The sequence below is a fragment of the Carcharhinus amblyrhynchos genome, chromosome 3 (assembly GCF_965287045.1).
Source record: "Carcharhinus amblyrhynchos chromosome 3, sCarAmb.v2.hapA, whole genome shotgun sequence".
Classification (NCBI taxonomy): Eukaryota; Metazoa; Chordata; class Chondrichthyes; order Carcharhiniformes; family Carcharhinidae; genus Carcharhinus; species Carcharhinus amblyrhynchos.
This window is the reverse complement of record NC_137326.1, coordinates 102,936,387-102,952,790: the sequence shown is the minus strand read 5'-3', so window position 1 is coordinate 102,952,790 and position 16,404 is coordinate 102,936,387. Positions and strand designations below refer to the sequence as shown.

Sequence of the window (16,404 nt, the reverse complement as noted above, 5' to 3'; positions counted from 1 at the left end):
CGGCCTAGCCATATAAATACTGTGGCTACGAAAGCAGGTCAGAGGCTAGGAATCCTATGGTGAGTAACACACCTCGTGACTCCCCAAAGCCTGTCCACTATCTACAAAGCACAAGTCAGGAATTTGATAGGATATTATTCACTTGCCTGTATTAATGCAACTCCAACAATGCTCACAGTTCAACACCATCCAGGACAAAGAAACCTGTTTGGTACCCCATCCACAAACACTCACTGTCTCCACCACCAGTTCATCGTGACAGCACTTTGTACTCAACAAGGAAACTCAACAAGGCTTCTTAGACAGCATCTTCCAAACCCAATTAGGGATGGGTAATGATGCTAGCCTACCTAGCAACGCCCACAGCCCACAAATGAATTAAAAACAACCTTTAACCAGCTAGTATGTGATACATAAAGGTGGTAAATTTGCCTCTTTCTGGAAAAGCATCTGGATGCATCTAATACTTACGATACTAATATTATGAAGTTACCACAGGCAATCGTGACCTGTGACCATAATTCCATCATATTATAGTACACTGAAACCTCCACTCAACTGCTTAGTTTATTTTTAATTTTCTTTAAAATTATTTTTTCTTTTCTTTTTTGATCCTAACATTTTCTTTCTTTTTTGATCCTAACATTTTCTTTCTTTTTTGATCCTAACAGTATATTTTTATCTTTCAGTGTCTATATATTTAATGTTTAGTTTGTATTGTGTGTTAAGGAAGGTGGAACATGGTTCTAGTTTCATTTAGTTTTTTTACAAGCTTGATGCTGGGAAGTCTGGAGGTCCTATTTGTATACATGTATTTTTCATGAGGTTTTACAAACATTGAAATGAAGAAATTGATTTAATTTAGTGAATTTAGGGGAAAACAAAACAAAATAGGAAAATCTGTGTTGTTACCTATTGATAGGGATCCAGGCACACACATGCACACACGAAAGATCTAAACCCTCCAGTAAGACTGTGGGGAACCTGAGTTAGAGAACCTGTTTGTCTGCTTTGAAGCTAAATTAATAGTGATGAGAGGTCACACGACAGTAGGTTATAGTTGAGCAGGTGAAGCTTTCGGAGCGCTACCCCTTCGTCAGGTGCAGTGATGTTAGATTGCAGATTTAGTTTGGCTCAGGGAGATACCAGCAGGGGAAAATGCATCTGGTGAATGTTCAAAGATCTGCTGGAAGAAAAACTGTTTGCAACGGAGGCATTCCAAGCAAGAAGCCTTGGTGACATCATGATAAATCTTCACTAAGAATTTGTGTCTGTAAGGGAATTGAGTTTCAATCATTTTCTGGTGTTTGTATTGCACTCTTTCCAACCTTTTTGCTTAGCTATTATAATTTGCTTTTCCGGTTTAATAAATCTTTTATTAGTGTATAAAATTATATTGGCAGACTCCTTGTGAATGTGTTCAGTAACTGATCTCCATTGTACCTTAAAACAATGTGATCCAGCTGGGTTACACTCTGGGATCTGACTTGCCCATCAGCTGAACATCAGCTGGGATAGTAACAATAAAATTATGGAGAGAAAAAATATTTTAGGATAAGAATTTACTAATCTTGGTGTTGCGGATCAGTCGTCAGTGATTTAAATGAAAAGTGAAAACCGTTTAAATCGATGAAAGGTGTATTTTTTTTTAATCAATGGCCTAGCTATACTATGGTTTATGCCAGGATAGTAAGATGAGAATCTACTCCATTATGTCTCTCCATGGCACTTTCTCCTTTTTAAGCACCCCACCTTGTTTCACTCTTGCCACTTCCTTTTGACACCCTCACTCTGTACTCTCCCCTTGCCTCACCAAGATGATTGCAGTTTCAGGGAAGGGGTGGTGGGAGTGGAAGTACAAGAATCTGGGACCGGAGGGGAAAAAATCTTTTAGTTTTTCCAATTTTGAAACTTGCCAGTTTCTGTTTGATTTGCATTTTAGAAAAGACTGAATTTGAAAGTCATTGATTAAAGTTCCAACTCAAAGTACTGATTGGTACATTGTATGCACGCTTGAGTGGGGAAGCCCTATGTGTATTAACCTATGTGCATTAACAGTTGGCTATTTTTGAACACCATCTGCTGATCCTGAATATGTCTGTACGGTAAAGAATGTAGATGATTGGTCTGGAATCTGTTGCAATGTTGTATTTTTCATTTGTTGTTTGTTTCCATTGGTTATCTGAGCATGCTGGGTTCTTGCTTTAAAAATGTTTGCGTAAGTGGGAGGGTGGGGGTGGGGAGAAGGGTGTGCAAGGTTAGCTGCTGAATTAAGTTTGAGGGTTGCACATGAAGCACTTTCCTGGCTGATTCATATTTGAAAGCGAGTGGACGTAATTTTTGAATCCACCCAAATATATCCATTAAACTACTTTTGCCATGTTCTCAGTTAAATTTGTATGACACTGCCGCAGACTTAATGAGGGTACTATATCATGGTTGGAATTTAAATGCACAGCCTATGTAATTTTTCCACAAGTCTTTAGGACAGTAAATAACATTATATTCTGTCTCGCATTCTGGTGCTTCAGTAGAATTTGATGTGACTTAATGAATAAAAACTTTTGCAGTAAATTCTATATCACCAATTGACCATTATTTACACATTTTACACATTGTGATAAACCCTACAGATAGTTACACATTTTTGGAAACCAAACCTTTTTGTGAGAATAGAAAATAGTTTTAGTGCAAAAATAAATATAGTAGTAAAATTTTGATCCTGCTAACAAATAATGCACGCAACTGGCTGTTGTTAGATCTGTTGAATGTTGTTCTCGATAAAAGGTACTGGCTTTTGTTGTAAAACAATTGATTCAATTGATCTATCACTATTTTGGATTTGCTGACACACAGGAGCACAAAAAACTGTAGTTCAGTATTTGTTAGTATTATTGCAATATTTGTCTGCACAGATCAATTCCTTTGCTTTGTCTCTAATTCAAAAAATTCCGAAGTTCGTTCAGTGCAACTTTCTGATGGGCTTGTAAATAGTTCATTGCTCCACTACTATCATAGTAACAGTGAGGGAATGTACATTACATTTTGGATTTCTGATTATTTGTAGGTCAGAGGGATTTCAGATAACAATAAACCTGTCAACACTGCTGGCATGCAGCTTTCATCCTTATTCAATTTCTCTTTCATTTGATAAAGTTGCTGTCAGCCCAAAATTACAATTTATGATTACCAAGTACTGTGATACTTTGTTCTTGAGATGCAATGTAGGAATCTTGTCCAGCCAATAGAATGAAAGGTTGGAGATTTTGGATTAGTAATGTTTTGGAGAAAAATAATACGAGATAAGAAGGTTTTAAACAAAAGGCCAACAAAAGCTGGATTTGTAGTAATTCAACTCGTTCCAGTCAAGCATCCAACTACATTTTGAACCAAAGCCTTTGAATGCACGATTCTACAATGTTGATTATTTCAAATTCTGTTGTTTTGTGTAAGCATTTTTCAAAAATATTTTTGAACTTGACACTCATCATTTAAATTCTGAAATAGTAACTGCATCTAGTAGTACAAGAATCTGGTTCCTTAAAATTATGAAGGAATTTATTTTGGAAAGTACATAAAAATACTGCATGGAACTGGGGTGTAATTCAGTTCTGTCTAGCTTGCAAGTAATAGTAGATCCTTTAGGAGGTATTTTTCTGGTTTTTTTCAATTTGATTCTTGTTGCAGAATTTTTTGGCTTTGACTCTTTTGTATATAATTTTGAATTTGACCATCTCTTTGAGAAGCTGTCATAACAGTTTACAATGTTACGTATTTGATAACCTATTTTTATTGTTATTGTGGACATATCTAGTTTTAAATTCCACTGACGTAACTTCAAATTCACTTTTAACCCTTACTTTCAACCTTTTTCCAATAATGCTATAATTGCTCATCAAATAAGCTTAGATTTCAGATGTGTGACAATTGTCAGGTGTGCAAAGCAGCATCCTTTTATGTTTTAATAACTTTCTCCAGTACAAATAAATGCTCAAGTCCTAACAATCTCAGAATGTAAGCACTGCTGGATTGTGATAAAATGGCCCATCCTCCCATCATGCTGGGAGGATGTGTTTACTGCATGTCAACTTTGCATCAGCAATTTCCATTATAAAGTGAGTATGTTGAAGATAATGTTTTTCATTATTACCAGTTGATCTGCAGAATCAATGCACATGGCAAGGCATAACATATCTCTTGCCTATCTTCGTCTCTGGTGTTTCCCTCTTCTGCTTTTCTTGTTTAGCTGTGTCTTTATCTCTGTCCTTGCTGTGTATATAGACGGTGCAAAGGGACCCTGAACAGCAGGAGACTATTGGGGTTGAGAGTTTCAGGAAACTGGCTCTCAGCAACTAACTTCCCATCTTGTTCCCCAATTGCTTGTGCTTCTTGTTATCCTTTTTCATGTACTCGCGTCCTTTCATCATCTCTGTACATATTCCTCTTTCTACAGCACTCTCATTTGCATCACAGCAGCTAACTTTCCCTTTGCTTAACTTCACCTTGCTTTCCACCCTGCCTGATTATCACTCACCTTGATCCTGAAACTTGCATATGCCCCCAAACACATCTACACACATCTGTCCATGTAACATTATGTGAAGCAAGGTGCAATCTTTCCTTCCCATGTGCACACTCCCACTATGTGCTTTCTTTAATAATACTATGAATTTTGAAATTTAAGTTTCTCCTCAATTTTTAAAAAAAGCATGGGGAGGCAATAGTTCCTTGGTATATTCTCCATGGTACCACCTTGACCAATCAGAATTCGATTTGCCAACTGGATTAGCACCCTTCCCTCATTTATTAATTATTGCTCATTTTGAACTTTGGCATCCTTGTATTGATCTTGATGATCAATGTAAGTAAGCCAAAGGGCTTTGACAGCAAGTCTATAGGAAAAAGAAGAAAGCATGTCATTGTTCTTCCGTGGACTGTTTGGTAGATGTATTCTGGAAGATTTGGTTCATTGCACATTTTTAAATGGCACAATCCAAATTCAGCCCACAGTATCACATCTTTTGGCAAACATTCTCTGAGCCTAAGCTTTGACAGAGGTTAATGGCTTCAAAAAAAGTGTCGTAACGAATGCATTAAAACGCAATTCAAAGGATAAATGCAATAAAGTGACTATTGACACCCACTTCGCTAACCAGTGGGTTGACAGCTAGGCGGGACTTGTCATTTTGATTTAGTTTCCAAACCTTTTTATGTGTCTCGTGTACAGCAGAATTATTTCACCAACGAAATGTAAAAATCAATCTCCATTCCTTATTTTCTGGTCTGATTGACTGCTAATTATACAGTTGTTTATGTTCTGGCCATGACTTGTGGTATAAAATGAAATCTTTTTATTGTAAAACAGTTTAATGTTATAATAGTTTTCGTTACAATCTAAAATGATACAAATTTCAGTTTCTAAGTGGAAAAATGGCAGGGGAATTTTATTTTCAATAATCATCCTGAGAGAATCTTTTGGCCAGATTTCAGAATGTGTCATGTTTTATCCAGGTGTTTCCATTGTAAATTTGAATATAGAACTGTACAATGGTGAAAGATAACAAATCATGACAAAACAATATGAGGAAGTTGTAGGTCAAATTATATGCAAATGTATGATCTTTAATATAAATATGGGTTTCAATTGAGTAAAAATAAATGTCGAATTGGCTTCCGAGTGTAAGTGATCTGTCTGGACAGTGTTTGTTTGTTACATGTAGAGCTTTCTCAACAAAGAGGTTGCTATCAAATTTCATTTGCATTGGATATGTAAAACAGCCTGCAGAATGGATTTCTACTTGATAAAATATTTTTGTCTCAAAAGTTTTTAAGCTGAAAAAATTTCCAACAGGAATCTCCTGTTGGCTTTTGGAAGCTTTGCAATGTGTGCTCTGTCTTCACTTTCAGCCGTGCTATTGCTGTGTTTCTCCCTCATCTATTTGTATTAGGTACTAACCTATTCATTATTATTTATATTATTTCAGACCATTGTCTGTTTGAATTAATAATAAACACAGAAAAATGTTTACTGAGCCCACCAATCCTTATTTTAAGCTTGAAAATATGCATATTAACAGAAGTAGAATTCTGCTTTAGTTCATCTATTTTAATGAGAAAATTATTTTCCACTGTTCAAAGGGGTGTACTTTGTATCATTGCTGAAAGGCAGACATAGTGTTTACATTTTATATGCTATATGCTGTATACCAGTTGTCATAATACATGAAGTTTATATCCATGGCACAGTAGAGACAATTACTCACTGGCTGTCCTTGGTGTTCTATTTCCTCAATTTGTTCTTATTATCAACATGCTAGCTCTCTTCTAAACATTGGTAATACTGGAGACAATTCGTTGTGGTCAGAATTTGTTCTATTGTACTCCCTGTGTTAAATAGTACATCTGATTCAGGTATCCAAAGTTTATTATTTTGAGTAAGTCATATTTATAATTTTTTTTCATCTTTTAAATAGGTGCTGCAGAATTGTTAAGTACTGACATTACATCCTTTGCTGGACTTGAGATTTTACACAGCCACTGTTTGGAGCTAGTAAGTTTGCATTTTTGCATGATTTCCTTACAACATCTACTGCAGTAGTGCACTGCAAGGTAATCTTTCAGAATACATGTGTGCCAGTGTAAAGACCATATTCTAACAGGTTTTAAATCAAAAACTGGCAGTTCGTTGACCCAAAGTTGACAGGGGTGTGACTACCATGGAATAATGCCTACATTAAAAGAATTAACTAAATCTAAAGCAGGGACCAAGCATGTCTTTGCTGCCTTCATCTTTAGGCTTGTGTTTTATTTAATGTAGTAAAGCAGAAAGTAATTTAGTGTTTTTAAATAGCCTGTAAAACCTTATAAGGAATGTCAAAAGTATTGTACCTTTCTAACACAACCACTGACCAACCAAGATAAAGGCAAAATACTGCTGATACTGGAATTGGAAACAAGAACAGAAAACACTAGAATATGTCAGCAGATCTGACAGCATAGGTGGAGAGAATCGAACCAACATTTTGAATCAGGATGACCCTTCATCAGAGATCTGACTCAAAACTTTGGCTCTATTCTCTCTCTTCACAGATACTGTCAGACCTGCTGAGTTTCTCCAGCGTTTTCTGTTGTTGTTTCACTAACCAACCACCTCTCTCAGTGCCAGAGCCTTGAGCATTTAACTGTTTGATTTAATACATGTGGAATAACAGCTTTGATTTCTTTTTACTGTGATCACAAGTTTTGCTGAAATAGATTTATTTTGTTAGCTGCTAGCCAACAGAAAAAATCTTGAATACCCTTTTAGCGTGTCATGCTCTAGTTTTCAACAGCAACTGCTTTCAAACGGAAAGCAACACTGGGGACAATTCTCAGAAGCTAAGAATGAAAAGAAACTAGTTATACTTTTTATTTATGTTTCATAGTTAGAATTTCTGTTGGTGGTCATTGACTGACGTTTGAAGACTTATGATCTTGGAAGAGACCAATAACGTAACATTTTGATTATCTGAAAGAATTATGCAAGATTTCACATTTTAATCAACTTGTACTATACAGGAATTAAATAAAGCAAGTACAACTAACCATCTTCAGCTGCTTCATCAATGACTTTCCCTCCATTGTAAAGTCAGAAGTTGGGAAAGTTTAGTCTTCAGTTTGATTTGCGAATCCATAGAGTGAAAACGTAGGAAATAGGAGAGGGCAAACCAGACTTTCAAAGCAATACATGTCCATCGGTAGCAAAATCTGGGCAATAATTAAAATTTGTGCCACATAAAATGCCAAACAATTACCATCTCCAACAAGAAAGAATCCAGCCATCACCCTTTGACATTTAGTGGAATTACCATCATAGAATACCTTGTTATCAACAACCTGGGGAGTTTACCAGTGACCTGAAACTGAACTGACCAACCATATAAATACTGTGGCAGGCTAGGAAATCTACAGCAGGTAACTCACTCCTGATTCCTCCCAAAGCCTGTCTACCATCTACAAGGCACATACCAGGATTGTGTTGGATCACTCTATTTTTTTGATGAGTGCTGCTTCAAAGAAACCCAAAAAGATTTCAACACCAGCTTGGACAAAGCAACCTGCTTGATTGACATCCTCTCCATTACTGTCAGCCCTCCCCCAACAATGCAAAGTGGCAGCAGCGTGTACCATCTGCAGCAACCTGAGTCTCCTTCAACAGCATGTTCCAAATTCGTGACCTCTACCACCTAGAAGGACAAGAATTACATGAGAACACCATCTGCAAGGGTCAGCTATCTTGTTAGAAGAATTGCTAGTTAAACGTGATATTTATTGAGATAGCTGAAACACTGGGGCCAATGCTCCTTGTAGGTGAGTAGCACTGACAAAATATTTTACAATAAACCAGCTTGAACCTAATGATTCTTCCACCATAGCCGTTTATTGTAAGTAACAACAAATTCCCCTCTAAGCCATGCACCATCTAGACTTGGAACTTTATTGCTGTTCCTTCACTGATGCTGTACCAAAATCTTGGAACTGCCTTCCTAAAGAAACGTGAGTGTACCCACAGCATGTGCGTACAAGTGCAATTCAAGGTGGTGGGAAGGTAATCAGGGATGGGAAACAAATGCTGTCCTAGTCAGCAATGTCCACATTGCATGAAAGAATAAAACAATCTGTATTGTACAGAGGAAATTACAAGTTAGATTTCAGACGTCTGAGGAAGAGAAATAATTCGGACTTCATTTTGCATTCTGATGACCTATATTTTAAAATAATACTTTTATTTATAAAATAACAACGTGCAGTTTTACTGCAAAGAGCTAGAATTAGTTGAACCAATAGGATGAAGCACTAAGAAAGAGATGATAATGCCTCTATTGGGAAAGGGGTGCAATTACAGTGCGACTAGTTTATATAAAATGTTTTAATTCTAAACAGGGATGTTTATAAAGAAAGCAAAGATTTGTAAATGAGAAGCGTGCATGTAAGTTATTTCTTTTTGTACAGATTGATCAGAGAACTTACCTTTCTTGATTCTTTATGACTTCCATTGTGACAATGCCTATGTAGAACAGCAGTATAATTGGTGGGCGTACTAAATATGTAGAGCACGAGACAACTCTCTTTGGACTATTTAGATGCTTTGCATCTTGGATTTTTTTGGTTCCCCACATGGCACACTTAGCACTAGACTATCTGGCATAGCATTTGCAACTATTAATTCTAGTGTAAGTACTTAATTTACTTAACTTCTGGCCAATTACTTCATTAGACTTAAGGTAACAATGAACAAATAAACAAGCTCTTGGCGCTATATCTTGTGATGGAAAAACAAAAATCCTGTCAAATTCCCATAATTGGGGATTTAACTACAACTCATTGGCAAGCTGCATCTGTCATGATTTGCAGTTTTGGAAGTGATGTTTGCAAGATTGACATTTACCTTTTTGCTATGATATATTTTGCACTAGAGAATGCATAGCCCATCCATTCTGCATTTCTATTTACTCCAAAATAGAAAATCACCATCAAACTGTCATTCCAGTTAATGATATGGAGATGCCGGCATTGGACTGGGGTAAACATAGTAAAAAGTCTCACAACACCAGAACTACCCCCTCACCTGACGAAGGGGCAGAGCCTCGAAGGCTAGTGGTGTTTGCTACCAAATAAACCTGTTGGACTTTAACTTGATGCTGTGAGGTTTCTTATTGTATTCTAGTTAATACCAGTTGTCAAACGTATTTGTGTGATTTTTCGTAACAGAAAGTAGAAACAGGAAAAAAAGACAATATTTATTTTGTCTTTATTAAAGTTCTCAAAAACAATACTGTTCAATCTTGATTCAAAACTGTATCCCTCAGATTTTGGCTAACACAACATAGGTATTGCTTTTCTTCCCTGATCTTGTCTCATTATTGCCAAGGGAAGTAAAAGCTGAAGTGGGGAAATTGCAGGTTAGCTGGCTGGCAGCATCTCTGATTAAATCAGTTTGTTTGCAATAGATAGGTGGCGATGTTACTATTTTTATCATTCATATATTTCTCAGACTTCTGGATTTCTGCTAGATTGGCTTTGGCATGAGTGGCTTGGTTGTCCTCAATTGATATCTTATCACCAGTGCAGTAATGCAAGAATCGCCTCCAAAAAACGAGAGTGCTGATTTAATTAATTTGTGTGTGTGCATTCAGCAGTACTATAGAAAACTAATTAGTTGCTTCTCCCTAAAACCCTATCTCTAGACAGATTTCCATATTTCTTTCTTCCCTAAGCATAAGCCTGATTTAGAAAAGTTGTGTTCTATTTTAATTTCATAAAAATTTAAAAATCACAATATATTATGTGAAAAATATGTAATCTGTAGATTCTAAGATTTGAGGCAAGGCTCTACTTATGTGATGGCTGAGCCAGACCAAAATCTCACTTGTTTATCCTACCCACGATCCCAACCCCTACCGCACAGTAGCTGGCTGGCAGCTGCCAGCATTGCATGTAAGCATAACATTGCTCCAAATTTACTATTGTTGCAGCATTTAATGGCATGGGCAAGCCCTGTTACCATGATTATAAAACTGAACTGCTCAATGTTGCAATTAGGGAAGATGGGTAATAGCATATCACACCAAGGTTGAGGCATACTGGGGCATGTATAATGTTGACTGCAGCACGTAAGGCTTGACATACTCTGGAGGTTTGATATGTAACAGCTGTGAAATGTTTCAACATGCCCATAAAATGCCATTCATAATTACTGCCATTAAACTTTTATCAAATATATATGCTTGAGACTGGTAACAAACAGTATGATTAGTATAATTATGATCACAAAACAATGGTCACTTCCAAAAGTAATTTTGGTTTGAATGGTCACACAGTAGTTGTTGGCTCAGATTGCTCAAAAGGCAAAGAAAACATTTTAAATGAATACATCATGCCTTTTGACTTTATTGAATTCATTGTACATGCATGTACACTTAGTGCCTCTGCTAATGAAAGTGTACATAAGTGTATTATCAAATTAATTTCAGCCGATAGCGATCCCTTTCTATCTTTATTTAGAACAGATTTTATAGCATAATTTTTATTATCTTTCAGCACATAAGAGTTAGAGTAGACCATTCAGCACTGCAAACTGGTTCCACTATTCAGTTCAATTCTGTTTGATATGTACTCCATTTACGGACCATTGCTCCTTATCTCATTGCCTTCTGTACATTTCTATTTGGAATCTTCCAAATTTTTGATTTGACTTATTGTTGCGTGTACAGGGATGCAGTGAAAAGTATTGTTTCTTGCGCACGATACAGACAAAACGTACCATTCATAGAGTACAGAGGGGAAACGTGCAAAATATAGTGTTGCAGTTACAGATAAGGTGTAGAGAAAGGTAAGCCTTTTTGTTTTTTTTTTATTCCAGTTTAATCAAATCAAGTCCAGTTGAGAGTCTCAACAAGTTGAGACATTCCCAAATCACACTGACAAGACAGGGCTCTCACCTGTCTTGGTCTTGATCTACATGGTCCAAGCTGATTGCAGTAGGCAAAGCCCCTTCTCCAAGGCTTGATCTCATGTGCATCTTAGCCAAAAGGTCAAAATGCCACTTTTAAAAATTGCTTCAAATGAAGCTAAAATGTAACCTAATGACTTCAACCAAGCACCGCATGTCAATACTACACTTGATTTTAGCCGAAAGGAAAGATAAGCTCAATGTATGGTGTCTGATGGCAGCAGGGAAGAAGCTGTTCTTGAGTCAGTTGATATGTGTTCTCAGATTTTGTATCCTTTTTTGAATGGAAGAAGATCAAAGAGACAATGACCAGGGTGCATGGAATCCATGATTATGCTGGCTGGTTTTCTAAGGCAGCAGGAAGTATAGATGGAGTCAGTGGATGAGAGGCTGCTTTTCGTGATGGACTGGGCTACGTTCACAACCCTTTGTAATTTCTTATGGTCTTGGTCAGAGCACAATCCATACCAAATTAATACACCTGGAAAAGATACTAGCTATGGTGCATCTGTAAAAAATTGGCAAGCGTCATAGCGGACGTGCTGAATTTCCGTAAGTCTCCTAGGAAATTAGAGGCATTGATGGGCTTTCTTAATTATAGTGTCAGCGCAGAGGGACCAGGACAAGTGTTTGGCAGATGTACACAAAATATTGAAGCTCTCAATCATTTCTACTTCATCACCATTGACGTAGTCAAGGGCATGTCCTGCACTATGTTTACTGAAGTTGATGACTATTTCCTTCATTTTACTGACATTGAGGGAGAGGTTATTGTCATAGCCTAACTAGAACATCTTTTTGAAGGGAAGAATGTTCCAGGTTTCCATTATTTTTATAAATGGCTTAGTTTTAATTTGAATTGTAAGCCCTAATGTGTGATCAATATTTAAATACATTGTCATTATAGTTTTCACAATAACATGTGGCAGTGCAGTGATCAAATATTTAATAATCAATATACTGCACATCTGATCAGAAAATGTATAAGGTGCTTCAAAGGAGGAACCATCATTTGAGCAGTAGTTACGAGAGATGACATAGCATGGCCAAAATAATTCAGAGGAGGCTTTTACAAATTGGAGGGTATAGCAATGTGGAACCATTTGAGGCAAAATTTTCAGAAAGCAACACCATGACATCTGACTCCATGATTTTTCTGCCAGTAAAAAGATATTGAAGTGTTGTTAGATGCAGTGACTGATCTGGTAGCCAGCGATTTAAGAGAAGGCTTTTGAAGCTGGAGCAAATGTACGCTTTTGAGTTGAAGGAATAAATGTAAGACCGTAGAAATTTGTGAGCCATTTGGCACTGCTGCACATGTTCAGTGTTTTTGTTTATAATTTGAACTGGAAGCTATTATGTTCATTTTCAGCTTAGTAAAACATCTTTAGAATGGAAGAGTGCTGTGAATTTTTAAATGGATTTCTTGATATATGTATTACCATTATATGTCATCCATTGCAAATAACAAAACATCCTAAGCTCCTCCCATTGATGATTGTTTCAAATCTATGCGCTTTTGGAATATTTGTATCTACTGGCAACTGGTTAAGAGATTTGATTTTAAAAAAACCTATTTTCAATTTTGATGTTCACTTGTATAGAAATTTAGTAAAATCTTTGTCACTATGATTAGTTGGCAAGCCATTACAGTCTTTTGTGGGAAAAGTGTACCTATTTGTAAGATATTTGCCCATTTACAGTTATCTTCAAAAATGCTTAGCCATTAATCTGTATTTATGTACTAAAACAAATCAAAGCTGGGTCTCACTGAGACTTGTTTTGTTGTAAGTAAACCTAGTCATTTTTTTAACTCTTGACTTTTGTTCACAGATTTCCCACATTTACCGTACTTGACAATGAATTTGTGACAAAATACACTTAAAAATACTTGATGAATATTGTTGTTATATTGGGAATATTCTCCCTGCCATGCACCAAAGCGCTCTTTTGACAATCGCTGGCTAATCTTCATTATCACAAATGGCTGCAGTTACGGCGTGAGGCTTAACATACAGCTTTTGCTTATTCATCATCAAAGATATTCAAGTCAAGCTGTGCTCATCTGATACCTCCAGCAAGAGTCTCCAGATTGTGATCAAGATGGGAAACTTGGCTGATATGATTAAACTGATAATATTTTGTTCTTGATTAGTTTCAATTAGACAAAACTGGCAAAGCCAGTGAAAGGAACTCTTTCCCCACCCAAAGCGATTGCTGCCACCTCCAAAATTAACTGACAAGCAAAAAAAAACAGTTAGTTACCTTTTCAAGAGAGAAAGGGTTAGAAAGTATAGATATCAATTTAAAAAAAATGAGGATAGAAAAGGAGGAAACTGGTCACTGGACATCATTAGTGTTAAATCCACCTTGTTATTGACATTGAAAACATAATGCGCTGAAGATGTGTGGATTTATGCATTTCAGTTGGATTTTTTAATAGCAAACAGCATGTTTTATTGAATAGTTTGTAAGTAAAAGGGTTTTTCCTGGCTCGGTCTGCAGAATTGTAAATGTAATTAATCAAAGGACCTGCTTTTGGGTGGTAGCCACATAATATGTGGTTGATAAACACTGTTATTTTAGGAGGGTTATTTTAAATAGCTTTATGCAACTTATTTCACTGTTGAGGATTTGGGTAAAAATCTCATAAACTAGTTGACCAACTAAGCTTGGAGTTTCTTGAGCCATGCTAATAGTTTGGGGCTATATTGCCATCTACAGTTAATCATAAAATACATACCAATAGTGTAATAAGTTTAACCTACCAATTAATGGGAAATAATGTATAGTAATAGTATTCATGTATTTCATTTTGTAGAGATGCACCAGGGGCAGCATGGTGGCACAGTGGTTAGCACTGCTGCCTCATAGAGCCAGGGTCCCAGGTTCAGGTCTGGCCTTGAGTGACTGAGTGGAGTTTGCATTTTCTCCCTGTGTTTGTGTTTCCCACAGTCCAGAAATTCGGGGTTTAGGATGATTGGCCATGTTACGTTGTCCATTACTGCCAGGAGGATTAGCACAGTAAATACAGTGGAGTTACGGGAATAGGACCTGGGTGGGATTTTTATCAATGTAGGCCTGATGGACTAAATGGCATCATAGGGATTCTATGATGGCATACTTCATTTACATTGGAAATAACTGCACCAGCTAATATTCACTCAGGATGAAGTCTTTCCTAATGTCATGGAATTGTGTGTATACACCAATATAGGTATCTCCTGTTTAAAGTGCATTTTAATAGCAGGTTTTCAATTTAGTGAGTTTTTAAATTTGGGAAGTTCCCCTGAAAAGCACCAACTCCATTTTTTTTTTGTTTTAGTGCGGTTACTGTGCATGCACAGTCCTTTTTCATTAAATCAAATTGCTGTTTTGCTTGCTGTTTAATTCCAAGCCCTTACTACTCCCATACCCATTCCAGCTTCCCTGACCATCCTGCTCACTGCTTCTCTCTCCTGAGCCATTGTACATCTGCCTCGCTAACTTGCTTGCCATCTCTCTCCTGAGCCCGTGTGAGTGAGGGAACAAACAAAGTGGCAAGAGGGGAACAGTGAGAGAGTTGGGAGAGAGAAGTAGTGAGCAGGAGGTGTGAAGCAGCAGGCAGGATGTAAGTAGTGAGGGGATTTTTGGGCCAGATGGGTTCAAGGCAGCCAATAGGTTTTTACTAGTCAGAAACATAACTCCCTTTATTATATGTTTTCTTGGCAATTGTTTTCATTTAGAAACACATTAGAAGCACTAAATGTGGAATGGCTGTAATGGCAAAAGCATTAGGGAAAGTATCAGCTGGGCTCAACTCGAGAGCAAAGCTCACAGATTATAAAACACACTTCAAACCTGAAGCATATTTTAGATCTAGCCTCTGTTTACCTGTTAATGTGGTTGCAAAAAATCTATGACAATTGATCATGACTAACATGTGACCAATGTTGTCTGAATGGACTAACTTGACCACTTGTAAGCAAATTAACTCCAGAACTTATTCGTTGATCGTAAAGTCGTGAGGATTATAAAATAGACTATGCATGTCAACAAAAATTGTTTCTTTATGCCCACAATGGGAGCATAATCAGTTGTGAACAGAAAATTGGTGGCATTTCTACAAATGAAGATAGTAGCAACTTTTTAACATTGCCCTTGATGGCATTGAGAGAAATATAAACCTTAGAACCTAGAACATTACAGCGCAGTACAGGCCCTTCGGCCCTCGATGTTGCGCCAACCAGTGGAACTAATCTAATGACCCTCTAACTTAATCTATTCCAATGTTATCCATATGCCTATCCACTGACCATTTGAATGCTCTTAAAGTTGGCGAGTCCATAGCTGCTGCAGGCAGGGCATTCCATGCCCTTATTACCCTCTGAGTAAAGAACCTACCTCTGACATCCGTCCTATAATTACCACCCCTCAATTTAAAGCTATGTCCCCTCATGTTAGCCATCACCATCCAAGGAAAAAGGCCCTCACTGTCCACCCTATCCAATCCTCTGATCATCTTGTATGCCTCAACTAGGTCACTTCGTAACCACCTTCTCTGTAATGAAAATAACCTCAAGTCCCTCAGCCTTTCCTCATAAGACCTTCCCACCATACCAGGCAACATCCTGGTAAACCTCCTCTGCACCCTTTCCAATGCCTCCACACCTTTCTTATAATGCGGCGACCAGAACTGTATGCAATACTCCAAGTGCGGCCGCACCAGAGTTTTGTACAGTTGTAATGTGACCTCACGGCTCCGAAATTCAATCCCTCTACCAATAAAAGCTAACACACCGTACGCCTTCTTAACAACCTTATCAACCTGGGTGCCAACTTTCAGGGAGCTATACACATGTACCCCAAGATCTCTCTGCTTGTTAACACTACTAAGAGTCCTTCCATTAGCCCTATATTCTGTAATCCTGTTA

At 37.3% G+C, this 16,404-nt stretch overlaps 1 protein-coding gene across 4 annotated transcripts in view; it reads left to right on the top strand.

Annotated features, from left to right (window-relative positions):
• The window catches only part of tbl1xr1a (TBL1X/Y related 1a), a 192,223-nt gene that overhangs the window by 64,382 nt on the left and 111,437 nt on the right, over positions 1-16,404 (top strand). For all 4 annotated transcript variants that reach the window (XM_080185618.1, XM_080185616.1, XM_080185619.1 and 1 more), the window contains exon 2: positions 6,474-6,550. The gene's annotated coding sequence lies outside the window, so the exon portion shown is untranslated. The remainder of the gene's footprint in view (positions 1-6,473; positions 6,551-16,404) is intronic.